The following is a 17,941-nucleotide window of genomic DNA, read 5'->3' as shown; positions in this document are numbered from 1 at the left end:
AGTGATTTTTCATGTATGTAAAAAAAAGTGCTTCTGTTAAAACAATCAATTTGGAATAATTTAGGACACTAAGAATTGTTGGTTATTAAAAAAAATTTCTGTCTTCTCTCTCTGGTTTGCAGAGAGAGAATATTGGTTCATTTCCCCACAGAAGCATTTTTTATCAGACAGAAGTGAAGTTCTAATAGCAACAGAAGATTTTCTGATCACAATGTATAGCTTGTTATCCCAAATATTGCCTGAATTTCTATTATGATGGAGAAGAAGGCTCAGGAACTGAGTCTTCAGGTCTTCTATCTACTGCAGTAGGCTTAAAAAATCACATGCATTGTGCATGTTGAACATATTGAACAGGGGAACATTCCCTCTTTAAGAGAAAAAGATGTTAACAATATTTTAGGAGATTCCAGAAGGACTAAAATCTCTCTTGATGAAAAGGTATTTCAGGACATGAGGTTCTCTACAGGTAATAATTTACATAGAGTGGAAAATTATCATTATTATTTAGAATAAGCACAGAGTTTTTTGAACACTTCCTTACCAGCTTGTCTTCCAATCTACTATTGAAAATGCAGTCATTTTAATTATAATAATGGAATCTACTATTAATTAAACATTTTATAGACAATTTACTGAAATCATATTACATTTTTGAAGACAGTGATAGTCTGGAGAAAAATGCTGAAGCTTAAGCTATTTACAAAATATGAAAACAAAAGTATTGCTAGCTTCATATTCTCCATAAAAGACGCTTCTAGAATTTTAGTTAAAAATTAATTCTTAAAAGTTATTAAGAACAATTCCTATTATTTGTGGAACAGGAAAATTATTTGCATCTGTGGTGATCTTAGAGCATATTGTGATATTTTGTAGCTTTTAAGAAAAATAACAAAATCAGAAGTTTCTCACTCAAAGGAACATTTTTAAAAGTTCTTGCTCTTCGTACACAAACTATCAGTGATAAGAAGATTACACCAAGAAAAACTCCAAAAAGTAGAAGAAAAGAGGATATTGAGGAAGCTGTCTGCTGAACAGTTTTAAGGTTTTAGTTCTTCATGTAAGCAACATGATGCAAACATTTGAAATGCCACTTATTTTAAGGGGGAAAGACATCAAGCACAAAAGGTCCAGGTAAATCTTATTGCCAAGTTTAGGAAAATGAGGACAGCAGGCAGTGAAGGACACTAGCAGCAGGACAGTTTGTAGATAGGTTTAAACACTAATATTGGATGGAAGAGATTTAAAACTTTTCAAGTAGATGAGAAACAAAGGTCTTCCCTCACTTCATTCTATTCCCCCTGAGGCTTCCCTTTTTTTGTCCTTTTCACACTCTTTTGTTCCAAGACAGTTTCAAATGGGAGCAAGAGGGAAAGGAAAGCCTGTTTAATTAGCAGCGAGCACAGTGCCATCCTTCCCCATGCAGGAAGAGGCTCTGAAGAAAAGTGAAATTTTTCCAGGATGGAAATCCATTTTAATTTAGGTGAAATGTACATTTTTGAGTTGAGTCTGTGGTTAGAAATCGTAGTTATTTAGCCAGACTGCAAGGCCTAAGCTCAGTGAAGTTACTTCAGCGAAGGACAGAGTTAAAGGGGAGGAGACAGAAGATGATAGAGAGAGACAGGGACTGCTGTAAGGGCAAGTCAGTCTGACCTCAGAATTCTTTCTGATACAAAAGAACTAGTGGTAAAAGTCACACAAAACCCATAAAAATGAATATGTATGAATCTATTGTGAAACTGTATACATATGTATTTGAGAGGGGGATAAAAGGAGATCTGAAGTTCTCAGAGGTACGCATGTCTTTTGAGGAGAGTTTTCTCCGCATGTGTCCGGCGCCGTAAATAAACATACCGAGCTTTACAACTTTTATAAAGTTGTGAGGTTTCTTCTTTTCTCCACAAAACAGCTCTCACGTCCTCCAGCACCCGTCCTCAGCTGGCTCAGTCATTTTGAGATGTTTGCCAGGCTCTCCCCAAGGTGCTCTGAGCAAATACTGCTCTGGGGGAACGTTCAATGTGAATGGGGCCGGAGAACGTGCAGAACAATTTCTAACACTCTTCTCAGGAAAGCACTTCATTTTATCTGTTTTCATCCGAAAACAGCAAGAGATCCTTCCACCAGAAAAGTATTCCTGTTGCATGAATTTCATTAGCATAGCTAGGGAGCTCCAACTGGGTACCAAATGGTAGGGCTTATATCCATGTATATATTTTCTGCCATATGCCAAGGAGTTGGCTGTGTCTTGAGAACATTGTAGTTCTGGCTGATTCAGCACAGTGAACAATCCACAGCCAAGCATTCAGGAATAAGGGATTAGGGCAGGGAATAAGGATTTCCACGTCAGTCATTTTCATTTATGAAGGTAAAGAAAATCAGAGGTTGTGAATGTCAGATCAACTGGAGTTCCCATATGATTGCATATGCAAACAGGATGATAAAAATACATCACCTGTTACAGAGAAATGCACAATAGCTCCACCAAAAAATGTGGCTTTATTTGCAGACATAAAAACAATTTTGTAACTATTTTCCATATAGATATATGATTTAAATTCATTTTGCTAAAAAAGCAATTAAAAAAGAAGTACAGGGTTTATCTGTCTACAGCATATTATCTGTAATGTTTTCCCATGATAGAGATATTCCCATAGCTAGAGGTCTGAGAGCTTTCTTTTTATAGTTCAGAGAAAGTGTGGAATTGCAAAACACATCCTAAATATTTATCAAATGGAGCATTGGCATGGAACATAAAACCCCAAAATATTTCAAGTGTCTACCATGCTCATCATTTGGGAAGTCAACATTTAGCACTTCACCTATGACAGCATTATAGGAGACATTTCTGAGAAAATAAAGATACAAAATATGAATTAAAAGCCCCTACAAAACGTATTAAAAGTGAGATTTAAGAACAATCTCAGGAAGAAGCTTTGGGTTCAGTATCTAACATTACCAGAAAAGTGAAATTCCCATGAAGCAGCGCTCTGTCACCATGGCAACCTTACAAGGTAGCACAAAAGGATTCATCTTTATGCAACGCAGTTTTATAAAATCTATCATCCTAAATGTGACAGCATGTAGGATCTTGTGGGTCTGCTGTGACACCACAATGCATAGGAGTTATTAAATATAACCAATGCCTCATTTATTACCAGTCAAAGGAGCTACCTTTTAAATGCAAATGTTGAAAATTAAAATGAAGGGTTTAATCAGTAAAGCTCCCCAACCTTAAATTACCATGGGGAGAGTAACAATATGGGCTTGCCGACACTGTGTTTTAAAATATTAATACCAAGATCTATGCTTATTTTTGACAGCTGTAACATGACCTTTGGAAGTAAAAGTAATAAAAACAGTATGACCACCATTTTTTTGAAATAAAACCCTGTAATCTCAAAGCATAAAAGATACACTAACGGGTGATTACAAAGGGGATTACAGTGCAACCTAGTGAGTATATCTTTAACAATTCACAAGACACTGCTTTTTACCACATAAATATAATTTATTATACTTAAAACCTGCTTGAGAGCAAGGTTACCTGGCAAAACTGCAGCAGGTGCTCCAGGTTAATTTGATTCAAGTTATTTTCTGCAGAATGTCTAACTGTGAATGGCTCTGCCTATTCATCTCTTGCTAAGATCAATGCAATTTTTTCTGTGAACTACACAGGGAGAAGAAAGAAAGGAAAGAAAGAAAGAAAGAAAGAGAGAAAGAGAAAGGAAAGAAAAAGAGAAAGAAAAAGAAAGAGAGAAGGACAGAAGGAGAGGAGAGAAAGAAAGAGAGAGAGAGAGAGAGAAAGAAAGAAAGAGGCTTAAAATAGATTTCTTCCACAGAGGATGGTATCTCTCCTTTTTTCTTTTTCCCTTAAATGTCATTCTTACAGTGAAAATCATACAAAACAAAATCTAGAACGGAATTGTACTAAAATATGTGAACTGTAATGAATCATAAACTTTAAAATACTGTGATGAGGTCGTATTTTTCCTAATGTTTGTTTGGCTTTTTTTTTGTACAGCACATATAAATGTAGAGAAAGATATTTTAAGTGACCTTAGAATGTCAGAACATGCACGATATTGGCTTAGTGAATATAATGAAAACTCACAAGTAGCCTTCTTCTCATGAAATTGCAGCATAAAATTAACTTTTTTATTTTTTTTTCCTTTTAGGGTATAAGACCATGAAGGCAGGCATGGAGTCAGTAACAGAAATATACACCCAGATGAAGCTTGGTTTCAAAGGTTTTGCTTGTTGGTTAGTGTGACTAACAGTCATGTCTCTTAATCAAATATCTTCGTATGTCACCATTACAATTAATATTATTCAGAAATAACCAAGGTTTTGAGAATAATTTGACTAGAGAAGGCATTTGCAAACAAGTATAGAATATTATAGTCTTGATAAAGACAGAAACTAAAGTCAGGATTATCTGCAGAACCATCTTCTCATGTAAGTGCTTTTTGAATTCCAGGTGAGCTCACAAGGAAGGGAAAAATGAAACAGATGCTGTGCCATGTGTCATAAGGACATGACAGCACTTTTCCAGCTTTCCTACACCTTTTCACAGGAGTCTGGTGACAGAAAAGAGACTATTAACACAGGTTAGCCAGCTGTCTGGGACTCACCCCAGCAGGAAAGAAGCAATGCAGAGCCTTTCTCAAGAAGCATCGTTTCCCATTAATCCTTTGATGGGGTAATGGGACATTTGAAGTTACATCATTCCTCACGAGTACCTCTGAGGTGGCCCAAAATTTGACAGCAGGTGAATTAGATCCTTGCTGCTAGTAGAATTTATGAAACAGGGTAAGTTTTCATAAAATATACCCATTGGCTCTTTTGCCCTTTTCTTGCTCTCCAATTGCTCACATGAATATAGAGTTTTATAAATGTGTGGGTAAGACCTCATTCCTCAACGTGATTATGAGCAAAGGGAAAAAAAATTCAACAGAATGTAGAGAAAAATAACATTAAAAAAATCTGTAAGTGACATCCAGAGCCTTCCAGCCTTTCCAAGGCAGCACCTTGAAAGGGGTATTGCTGCTGACCTGCCATCACAGTGCCATGACTAAGATTTCATATTGAAGCAGTTGTAAATTAATCAAAGAGCTGCTGGTCCTCCCCAGAGCAAAATTGAATAGGGGCAGATAAATGTCAGATATAGCAAGCTGGCTTTAGATTGCAAGCCCCAGAGCATATTTTGTTATTCCTGTGCCTTAGGATCAAATTATTCAGACACCAAAACCATATATTTTTTCTTATAAAAATAATGTGTCTTTAAAAACAAAGATTATTCATACGAAGTGCAATAGTTACAAGTTTATAGTTTACAGCAACCAAAACCAGAATAATGTTTAAAATCTACTTAGCACATCTGTGCTTTTCCTTGCATCATACAACAGAGTCATGTTTGATTGACTACAGCTTTTTTCAGTAAGAGAACATGATGAAAAACAGAATCAATGGTCAGATGAGTCTGAGCAATTTTATCTTAACTACAGCATATTCTCAGCTCTGAAAGCAATTTTTCCTTAGTATTGCTCATATTAAAATTGCTTCTTAAACAATGCAGTATTGTATCCTCACCTTTGTTCTAGTTTTATTACAATAATTAATACTAACTGCTTACCAGCTTTGGTTAAGAAATTATTTATACTATATGCTGAATTTGATATCTTCACAGTATCATGTAATTTATTCTCTGCCATTGAGTTATGACTAAGTCTATTTTTGTGACTGGGGTAGTGTCTGCATGCTTGTGCAAGTAGTTGAGTTTTTTAAATTATAATTTCCTTCCTATATAGTTCTCATATGAAAAAAATAGAGAAAGTTAAGAATCATTCTTTAAAATTTCTGTAAGTTGTATGACTTCAAATTATCAAAAACAGAAAGACTGGACTGCAAACCTCATTTTAGTCAAGAAGAATTTTGCCATAGACATCAGTAAGGATGGGATATTGTCCTTCCAGAGCTTAACTAAGAAACAAGCTCACAGCCAAATTATTGATTAAAAATACAGTTGAGTTTACTCCATAAAGGTCAGAGAGAAAAAATGTCAATACGTTTAAAGTTTTGCTGTGTTTGAGTAATCTGATTTTAAATTGATTAATTCAATTAAAAGCTTAAAAAAGGAATTTATATAAACACAAAATTAGTGACTGACTTTTAAACTATTCAATCTACTGCTTTTTCACACTGATAGCAATATATCCATTTGTTATAAACGTGTAAACCCCTTACACTTCTATAAATTATATCACAAATTAAAGTGTATTTTAATGACATAGTCTGTCACAGCTCAAAGTCTTAAAAGACTTTCATTAAAGGCCAAAGTTAAAAACATTCCTTCAGCAGCTATTGACTACTTCAAGACATAGATTGAGGGATGTGTATTTTCATTTCTTAGAAGTAGAGAACAAAGTATGTACAAGAGAGATGGATCATGGCAAAGCAGTAATGCAAGTAAAAAAAAAAAAAAAGCAATATTGAATCAATAGCTATATTAGCTATATTGATGACCCTTTTCATTACTATAATTCTGAACACAAAACAAATTTCTACCACATCAGCCTGCCAATAATATCTGTGGGCTGCATGAAGGTGAGCAGGTGAGGCCTTTTTCCATTTCCCTACGAGTAATTCAATTGTAAGAACAGCACTCTCAATTTACCACATAAGCAAATTAGTAGCTTGTTTCATGGCAGAATATTGGCTTTTCTAGAGTTATATCCAACTCCTCTACAGTAAATAATACCACTGTCTACTCTCTCACATACTTAGAGCAATTAGTTGTTAGTACCAAGGGATGGACTATGAGAACTTTTCTCACTGTGGAGAAACCACTGCTCACATTTCTGCGCCACAAAACTGCTCTGACAGCTTGGGATTCACCACAGAGAAATTCACCACTAGTGCTCTCCAGCATCTTCTGTCTGTTGAGGACTCCTTCTTAGCAGAAATGTGCCTTTTGAAATTAGTGGTCCATTCCTGACAGCCTCTTTCATCACTTGACCACACTGGACTTTCCAAAATGGACATATCTTCTCCTGCACTTCCAGCCCCACAATCTTGGACTTCAGGCTTGTCCTGCTTGGCTACAGAAAAATCTGGCTCCAGATTTAATAAAGCATGAAATCTAATAACCCAATGAAATTTCATTCTGTGCCATGCTTGCAGGTTGAAACCTCACTTATGAGAGTGGGAGCATTTCCTGCAGCTGAACAGGAAGGCTTGGATAGAGAGCATCAAGTGTTTTGTTCTTCCCTCCAAAGAAAACACAGAACAGTAGAACTTCCATGGAAGATTACAAAGAATAAAGTTGTGAGGAAAAATATTGGTTATGCAATCTCTGTCCTTATCTTGATACATAAAACCCATTGAAAAAGCATTGAACGGTTCAGGTTGGAAAAGACCACTAAGATCATCATCCAGCTGTTGACCACCATCACACAGATATATATGCATTCTTGCTCTAAGACAACTGAAAACTTGATGACAACACAAATAATTTCATAATAAGTGCTGGAATTATCATACAAAAAAGTAGTTATCAGCTGACATTTGATAATATAATTCCTATGCAAATTCTCAATGGATTTGTAAGGAATTTTCCCTCAATCCTACCTTGTAAACTAACACTTGTTTTCTTCAAGGAAGTTATTAAATCATTGAAAGTTGATCTGCAAATCTAGACAGTCACCTAACATTTGCAGAAGGCTGCATTTGACAGCTAGAAGGGAACCTCAGACTTGATTACAAGATGACCCACCAAGCTCAATGCAATGGGTAGCACCTCATCCAGCACACCTCAACTTTCACACCGCCACTGACTTTTATAACAGCAGATCAGTCCTGAGCCTCTGAGCTCTGAAAAGGAAATCATTTTACACCCCATATACTCTCGGCTGACCAAAACTATAAATCTTTTCTGTATCTCAGTCAGTAGCAATAAAAGATTTGTGCATGTGAGACTGCACCATCCTGGTGATTCTGCTGTCTGTGCTGGATCAACCTGGTTCATGGAAGCGAATCTGCTCTCCATGCTTAAGGAAGGTCCCAGGCTACAGCTCAGCCCTATTCCCAGCTTTGGGATTAGCTATGATGCAAAGATTCCACATATTGCTGTAATCTTCATCCATTTAAACCTTCTTTCCAGACCCTCAATAGCCATGGAAAGAGAGGCCAAAGGCCTAACAAACACTTTGCCCAATATTGCAGACTTATTGGGCAAAGACTTGAGTTACTTCAATAAGGTCAAGACTCTATAACCATCATTACAAATAGAAATGCATATTTTTGAGCTACTTTAAAATAAAATGGTTTGAGACAATATAATTCAAGGTAAAAAACAAAAGCTACCAGGTGCCAAAAAATGCCACATAGCTGTCGGCATGGGTGCGCCTTCTTAACGTTGTCATGTTGGAATGCCAAATCTGAGATGTATGCAAATTCCTAAGGTAGATTTTGATAAGCACTGTTTAGATCTCACAACCTTTACTCATCAACCTCATAGTTTTCACTTTTGCAGTACTAAAATTCTCACAGTGCCCAAAGGGAAATACTCATATTTCCCCCTTTTGCTGCAGAACAAGCCTGTGTGCTGAGGCAAGAGTTGTGCATTCTGGTGGGCAGGATTTCTCCAGCCCTTTGGTCAGATCTCTGTTAGCATTGCAAGGCTTAGGTCCCCTTTGCAGAGCTGGCCTTCAATACAAAAGGATTTTTTTTTCCCTCAGAAAAATTAATGGTAAGAAAGATTGACTGTCTCTGGATGTATAATTCAATTCGAAGTATCTGAAAAATGTTACTGAAAATCACCTCTATTATTTGCCAAAAGCTGCCAAGCTATTTGCACAAAACCATGGAAAGAATTCTGGGAGATGTCGATAATGAATAGGATAAATGTTCTCAAGCTTGATAACTACAAGGAGTTTGCTGATAAATTTAAAATGCATTCAGCATGTTCTAGAGTCATTTTCTATAGATATTGCTCCTGGATTTATTAAAAAAGAAAGAGTAGTTCTGAAAAACTGGTACTTTTTCCCAGATTATTTGACATTTCAATGCACATAAATAATGACTGGGTGTATGTAATATCTGTTATGTATGTAGTGTAATGTATGTAATTTATGTTATTTCCTCATAAAATTTTTTACTTAAGAAATAGGGAGGGTTTTGGGGCTTTTTTCCCTTTTCCGTGTTTATATATAAAAAAATATTCAACACATTTCTTTAGGGAAAATACAAATGTTTGGGCACCATATTCAAGCACATTACTAAATAATAACATATCTTCTACCTATTTGATTTTCTTCACTTTATTTTCTTATACATTTATATTTCACATTAGACTTGAAGCATTTTTGCTTCAAGGTCTTTTAAACTCTAAGAATAATGTGGTTATGGAATAGGCATCTAGAATACTTAATAGCACATGTAAGAGTTAGGTATTATTCCTGCTTTTAACAAGCTATAACTAAATGTTCATGTTTTGGGGAATCAGAGGTTATTTGATCTATTTATCTTTAGTTAAGGCTTAAATACACAAAACATAATAGAAATTTTAGTGGAAATTGCCAGAAGATCTATTTACATGTCATTGGTAACAAAGGTATAAAATAAAACTGGGTTTGACTGTTTCCACTTGCTGATTTCAGAGGCAAAATTCTTTCTGCTCTCTTATGTCTTGTTTTGCTTATTTGCTCCTTCTTTTGCCACCACCTTCACCTCCTTGATAACGTATGAGCCCTCTGCTACTTAGTTTTGCCCCTGGACCTAATCTTGTTAGGCAAATATTATAGACCTCTGCTTAAGACCTAGAGGTCTTGGGGTTTTGTCTTCATTAACCTTCCTCTTGATATAGATCTACTTCATAATATTCTTCTCCTCAACTGGTCTTAAATCATCCATGCTAAAGTACATACAGCTCTTTTTAATTCACTGTATTTGCAAAGATTCTTTGCTGATGTACAGGTAATGATCAAATCAAGCCTATAGACTAAATATTTAATATGACTTTCAGAGAGAGGAATTAAAATACAGTAATGAGGGGAGGAGAATGGTTGAAGGAAGCCTTTCTCTCTTGAAAAATGTTGTCATGAACTTAATATTAAGTAATTTTGTTATCAAATCAATTATGAAAATTGAAGATATGGAAGCGTTGGAGTTGAAGAGCCTTTGACAGAAATGTAGCATTGTTGAATTCTGATCACACATCAAAAGTGACAGAAATGCATAAGCAGGGTTCTTCTTTTTAAAGACTAAATGAACAACCAGAGAGCTTGAACAAGTCACATCTTCCAGGACTCTCAGGCAGTTTTCTCTACACTCTCAAGCCAAGCCAGGACCAAGGATTGCCAGGTCTGGGTTTTCCACTTCTAAATTTTCATCCACTCCCACAGCAACAACTCTTTTACCTTCCCATTCTTAACTTCTCCCTTTCCTAACCCTTGGAATATAAGGAGAAAAAAAAAGTATGAGTGGTTGGCTTTATCAAAGATTTTTTTGGGCCCTACTGAGTATTGGAACAGTCAGTCCTAGGAGAAAACACTTGGCAGGAAATAGCTATGGTATCTTAAAAATTTGGGAGCAGTTACCTTATCTTTCTCCTAGCAACAGGGAGACACAGTCGGTAGGAGAAAAGAACAGAATAATAAAATCTTTTATGCCTGTACTTCTATGGCTCTTCAGAACCTTCCTGCCTTCTTTGAGACTTCACAAACACAGGTAGTTTTCAAATCTGTCTAGAACCAGGTTTAAATGTCAGGACATTGAAGTTTACCCTTGTAGTTTTCTACTTAGTGCCTTAATTTTCCAAGAAAAGTTTTGAATACAATAACCCAGAACAGGCTGCTCTCACTGCCTTGTGCCAAAAGTCATTGTCCTCCCACGCTGCAAGCATCTCAGAGGTGCTACAGGTATTTAATTAGCAAAGTGCTTCAAAAAAGAATGCTAAATATTCACACTATAAGGAAAAACACTGTCCTTCAGGGAAAAAAGAAGAGACAAGAGATGCATAAAGTTTTAGTAAAGTTCCTGTCAGCTTTACTCATCCTTTTTGTATTTTCTGAGCTTTTCACTTAGCATAAGAAAAAAACCCCTTTCTTGCAGTCCATATTCACACAACTGCCTTGATCACAGGAAAATTGAACACCTTCAGTGCACGATAATTAAGCACACCTGTAATCCAATTAGTATTTCATTGGTCTCCACACATGCAGTGGCTTTGTTCTTAGACCACAGGAACCCTGTTTATTACTCAGTTAAAAAAAACCAAAACAACAAACAACAACAAAACCCAAAAAACAACCCCAAAACCAAAACAAAGCAGAAGGGAAAACAGCCCAAATGCAAGTTGCAAAGCTTTTTTAAAAAAATACAAACCTATTGACAACATTCAAAGTTACTACTCTTTGTTTCTTGCTCTGTGTTACTGCTGATAAATTTCTCTTTCCAAACCATCCCAAACTGGCACTAATGTCTGTTTGGTTTCATTCCTAGTGCCTGTTTGCAGACAAACCCACTACAATAAACTCAAACTCTGAAGCACTCAAAGGTGTTCCATGTTGAGTTACTAAAACCAAATTAATCTAGATTTTGAATCAGACACATCCTGGAATATTGGAAAGAGGTTTTGTTTTTTTTTTTTAAATAACATGCCTGACCACATCAACAGTCATGACCACACTTCACTGACGCTCAAACATCTGCTAAAACTGTCAGCAGATGCACCATAGGCAAAATAGGAATTGAGAACCATATTTTGAGGTACAGAAAGTTCATGCTTTAACTGCCAATTAGGTTTTCCTCAGTCCTTCAGCAGAATGACAGGCACTGTGCAACCATGAAAGCATCAGGGCTTCATCAGTTCTCCTGCTAAACAATGTCTCTTGTAAACAGACACAAGATAAGAAAAAATTATATAAAACATATTGTAAATGTAAAGGAACAAAGATTGTGTGGTGCTTTTCGCCCATGTACTCATTTATGTGAATCTGAATATTATAATCCAACATAAATTATACAAAATGACCTAATTATAACTGCTGGAGGGTCTAGGGTTGTTCTTGGAATGGCTTTTTTTACGTTTTGTTTTGCTTTTAGCTGTCAATTCCTCTGTATCAGCCTTCAAACATAGGACAGCATGCTCATAGTGACATTTTAATATGCCCTGTTCTCAAACACTCCCCAGAAATTAATTCTCTGAGAATGCCAGATGCTGCCAGTTCTGAGGGATGACACTGAGACAGAAGGAAGCTGCTCAGAGAATTTCTGAAGTGCCCTCACTCACCATGCAGCAGCACAGGAGGAGCCAGGGCCATGGATTTGCCACATATTTGAAGCCTGCTCTTCTCTAACACACCAGCATGGCTTGAGCACAACCCAAAGACATGGAAAAATAGAAATCAGCTTTTCCTTATCTGAATCCCACTTCTCAGTCTGAATCAGAATTCCTTATGCCACCTCCCTATGGCTTTCCCCCACAAAATCAGTAATTTCACTGATGGCTGAATAATTACCAGCTTCACTGAGGACACAGAGGTAGATTAGAAAACAAGGACAGAAGTTCCAAAAGAGAGGTCTCCTCTTAGCTACACATAGAGATGCTTCCATAATATGTATCAACAGCAAGAGCATAAAAGAATAAAGAAAAATCTGTAGGAGAGACATTTTTCCCCATCCAAGTGAATAGGATTTTTCATTTTTCCCAATGACCCATATTCAGCTGCTTGTACATATATTTGACCCATTGCATTAATAAATTATCAAGCAGTAAAATGTTAATAACCCAGAGGCTGTTAAGTCTACAAGGTGTGTACTGAACACCACTAATGAGGCATAAAAAAATATACCTCAAAAATTGGCTTTCCTCCTCCTCTCTGATAGTCAACATGTATTACCAGGGAAAGATTTGGAATTTTTTTAAACTAGAAATATTCTAAATCCATTGAATTAAATAACACCTTAATTTTTTTTTTTTTCATTTGTTCTGGGAGAAACAACATAGTCCCATTTGTCTTCCTGAATATTAGCAAATAACAGGATCTTTTCCTAGCTACAGTAAAACTGAACATTAAGAAAGTGTTTGAAGTCTTCATGAATAAAGATAATTCTGATGCAGAATAATAAGTCCTTCAATAAAGTAGCCTATGATTCCATCCTCTCCTTTTGTGTGAGCATATTGCAACTAAAAAAGACTACTTAACTCTCAGTGAATATAAATTTGAATGGTGAGGTTCAAAGAGAAACTCAATATTAGAACGCTGACTTCAGTCTTTATATTAAAAGACTCTGGGTCTTCTAAGTTTGAATCTTTCTTCTCTCTAATTCAGAGCACTCTTATGGGACTGTGTACCCTCTAGTTTATAACATTTCCTGGATTCAATCACAATTTCTATTTCTCTTTTAATTTTCCAGCATTTTTCCCTTTATAAAAGGGTAGATATGAACAGCTCCAGCTTTGCTGCACAAATAATCCACAGCAATGTTTTGCCCAGGGTTTTTCTGGTGTAGCAGTCACTGCATGACAAGGTAAGCTCATTTCTTACAGTATAACTTAAAGACCTCCAAAGCCTGTTGCAAATGTGTAATGAGAACCTGTATAAAACAAAAATACTGAATAGCATAACGCTCCTAAATATGAGATTAACTGCAGTATTCAATTCAAAGTATTCAAAATAAATAACCACAGCAAAATATTGGAATTTGAGAAGGATTAACCTCCCTTTGATTCACACTTCCATATATGTTTGAGGCCTTCCTATGAAAGTGTTTAAGTTTCCATGTTACATCCTGGCTTGAGGGAATGCTTTGAATGGTTTTCCCAGTTAGTCCATAAGGGCTTGACTTGGGGGAGCTCATTGACACATAATCCCATCTACACAAGAAAACCTGATAAAAGTGCCACTAATAAAGCAAAAATGCTGTGACTCTTTTAATGCCTGACAATTTTCTTACATGTTGCCACAGTAATTTTTCTGTTCTGTGTGATTCATAGGCTTCAAGGCCAGAAAGGTTGTTTTTGATTATCTAGTCTCATTTCCTGCATAATAGAAATTACAGGCTGTCAGCTAGTACATGAGAGACCTCCTCTTTAAGCAGTTTAATGGCTAAGAACCTAGTAAATGTATTTTTAGACTTTCTGAAGCCTGCTCTTCTGACTTGGGTCTCAAGAGTATGCCAACTAGGTAGAGGAGTATAGGCACATTCTTGCCTCCCAAGGTGGATAATTAGCATGACCTAGATATATGTACATTTCTGAGAGTTATATGTACTTATTAAAAGCTATAGGGCTGATATACAGATCTTTTAGGTGTTTTGAAAAGGAAAATATTAATTAAACTTTCATTTTGCTTTTATAACAGCTTGATAAATGCAGAACTCTCAAAAAACCTGTTTCTTTAACAAGCCTATTCATTTCAGGGACAACCAAAATGAATAGTCTTGTTATCAAGGTGTAAGTCTATCAGCTATTTTAGAACACTGGATAAATATCAAATGCATGTGTTTTCCTGGAAGAGAGAATAAATGACACATAATGACATATGAGTGATTTTTATTACATATTTGTCATTATATAAAGCATTATAAAACCTGAGATAGAGCCATTTCTGAGAGGTAAAGTGATGAAGTGCAGCAGGTTCTATTTACCTGCTAGTGTGACTACATCCTGAATGCAGCTCCACGTAGGCATGGTAAATGTGGATACGTTAAAAAAAATTGTTGAGGAATTTGTCCTTTAGACAAATTGTGAATGACTTACTGTGTTTTACTCCATGCTTCCCAATATTTTCAAAAGGAATACAGGAATTTTTCCTCTTCATAGTAGCCTGAACAGCCCCTTCTTTGCTCTGGGGAAGTATGCAGCAGTAGACTAACAGTGGGACTCAGGTAGCTTTGTGTAATGCTCAGAATATAGATTTGCCATAGATATTTTCCTGTCTTTTCCACAGATTTTTCTGATATTTTCCTATATGAATAAGATGTATAACAGTTCTATCCAGGTAAATACATTGCATGAGAATCATACAGAATTACTAGTTTCCAAGTCTAGCTTTGTTGGTCCAATCTTGCACTCAGATACTTTTACATTATCCTTTTCTGAAATAGAAATTTTCTTCCAGTGTTATAACACAGTCACAGTCATGGACAGTATTCTTATTTGAATAATTCACTGCAGAGAAGTAAAGAGACAACAAAAACCTGCTAAGGACATTAAAAAATATCAGTGCATGACTGACAAAGTCACAGCTTCATTTTTTGTGTTTGAAGGTGCATAATGATGCAAGAATTTAAGAACTTAGAGGGATAACCACAAAATTAACGGTTTTCAGAACCATTTGGATGAAATGAAAGCACCAGTTCACTACTTACACACCAATGATGTAAGGGTGTTCAGGCAAATGAAAATTAAATTAAAATAAAATACTTTGAAATCTCCCATCACTTTTGTGATGACATAAACATACAGTAGTGCTAGAGTTCAATGTAACCACAGCCAAATGACTCTTCTAAAATTGACAATTATATAACAACTAGTAAGTAGTTGCAGTTAAAAGTAGTATCAGATATCCATTTAAATAAACATCCATTGATAGTTCAAATAGCATTGTCAAACAGACACTTGCCTTTAAAATTAATTTATGCTTTGTTTTGCACAGAAACAAAGCATAAATTTACTTCAATAGTAAAATCACAGCTTGCAAACATAGTTTTCAATAGTGATTTTTATGTAGACAACTTTGGTGGGGTTTTAAAAAATACTTCTTATGGACTTGTAGAAATACTGAATGCATTTTGTAATTACCTTGTAAGACCAAGTGGTTAAGCAGAGCCATTAACTGAGAAAATCAAAAGACCAGGTTGTATTACCAGCAAAAGGCCTGCAATGCCCTTTTCCTGAGATCAAAAACCCTTATCTGGCACCTTTTGATATAATTCAGGTTTTTCCTAACAGAGACACTCAGGTTCAATGAAGTAGGAAATGAAGGAAACTCTTCCTGATTTCCAGTTCCAAAGAGAGATGTTACTGTTGGCTGGGAGTGGGGTCACCTAAGTACCAATGCAGCTGTCCTCAGGAACCTCTCAGGTTTTTGTCAGCTGAAAGATGCTTCAGAAGCAGAGCATTAATAGTCACAGAAAGATATTCAGCTTCCTTTCCTTCGGGTGGATACTCCTGAAAATGGAATAACCACGGCTCACGATAATGGAATTCAGGACAGACCTGTCAGCTAAGGGTAACCCCAGTGAAAATTTTCCAGACTTATACTCACTCAATGCTGAATTTTGCTTTCCAGGCAGACTCCCCTCTGTCTGAAGAATATGCAAAAGGCAGATGAAAGGAATTAGACCCAGCTGCTTTTATTTCCTCCCATCCCCAAGACAGAGAAGCTACTGAAGTCAAGGCTGTGATGCCAGCAATGCCAGGTGTTCTCTGGTAGCCTCTTGTTATCCAATGTTGCTTCTATACAGCCTTATTAGTTGCCAGTGAATCACTCCAGATGCTTCCTTTCTTTAAAGGATAAATGTCTACTTTGAGCAGGGGAAAAAAAAAGTACCAGAACTTCTAAGTCATAGCAGCAAATTACAAAAACTGCCTTTAAATGAAATGCAGTGCTGATCAGAAAATTGTTCTAAGTGGGTGCCAACAGAAAAAAAAACCTTTGCCCTGAATATAGATTTAATGAGGAAGAAAGGACTCCTTTCACGAGAATAAATTCATTCAATAAAAAGATTCAGAGTCACTTTTGTTTGCTCCCAAGTCTGAGAAAAAAAATCCATATCTGGATAACAGGTTGGTATCTATGAAAACTATTAAAAGAATGATGATAATTTCATAGCAAAGTCCATGTTCCATGCTCCACAATTTCCTATGGGAATCCTCCTTTATGCTCCTGAACTTCCCAGTTCTTTGCACAATTTCACTGTTCTGCTTAATTGCTCTAGGTGGACCCTGAAGTAAATATAGAAAGCTACCTTTGAACAATTAAAAACATCAGGGTTAAAGAAGTCTTTGGGAATCAGGAAAGAGGTATATCAGTAGTACCACTGTAATTTTTTTTTTTTTTTTAATTAAAAGAGTTTAAAGATGACTTGATAACTCAAATTTCTGTCGTTTCTAAATACTTTGGCATGTTATTACCACCAAAGAAAATTCCTGTAAAGAGTAGGTTAAAAAATTTGTATGCAGCATTCTTATTTCTACAAGAATGATCGATTCTGACCTGAATATTTAAATATTTTTCGATTACTTTGCAGAAAGTTCTTCTTGGTAGAAAAATATCATTATAATGTGCATTTAAAGAGCATAGTCCCCATTTTCAGCTATACCAGTACAATTTTAGAGCAGTCTTCTTAAGACTTCTTCATTTTCATTAGATTTAGATTCTTTAGAAGCTGTGATAAAGCTTAGTCCAGAATTTTGTAATCCTGCATGTAGACAAATGTTAGAGATGTTTGTAAATACTCTTCCTTGGGGCTCTAATTTCTTTCCACTTAGCTGGTGAAACTCCACTGAGCATGATTGATTGGATTAATGTTAAAATCAGCTGAGACTTCTCTTCTGAGATGTACAGTAATTTCCAACTACTTTTGATTTTCATTGAAATAACAGAAATTAGATTCTGTTCAGCTCATTTGTTTGGTTGCTCTTGTAGATTTCACGAACTCAATTTTATCCTAGGAAGATACAGTGCAATCTTAGGGTGAAACTGAAACCTTTAGTGTCACTATGCTGATGTATTTGGCTCACAAGAAGGTTCAAAGATTTTCCAATATCCAAGGAATACACTTCTCTCAAATACCTGTTTCATTGGAAATGTCTGTGAAATATGTATAAAACTCTCATGGAATTTCACTGTGCAAAAAAGACCACTGCAGCTTTAAATTCTCATTTTCTAGGTACATTTACACATACGTTAAAAGAAAAGTTTGCTTTAAGGAAGAA

General features: G+C 35.9%; 1 protein-coding gene across 29 annotated transcripts in view; it reads right to left on the bottom strand.

The window, feature by feature from the left end:
• Nucleotides 1-17,941, bottom strand: part of NRXN1 (neurexin 1) — a 680,932-nt gene that overhangs the window by 573,280 nt on the left and 89,711 nt on the right. The gene's annotated exons all lie outside the window — the stretch shown is intronic.

This window comes from Melozone crissalis, unplaced genomic scaffold, assembly GCF_028551555.1.
Source record: "Melozone crissalis strain CALT ecotype California unplaced genomic scaffold, PUWL_Pcris_2 ptg000081l_1, whole genome shotgun sequence".
Classification (NCBI taxonomy): domain Eukaryota; kingdom Metazoa; phylum Chordata; class Aves; order Passeriformes; family Passerellidae; genus Melozone; species Melozone crissalis.
The sequence above is the reverse complement of the archived record's forward strand: the minus strand, read 5'-3'. Positions and strand labels throughout refer to the sequence as shown.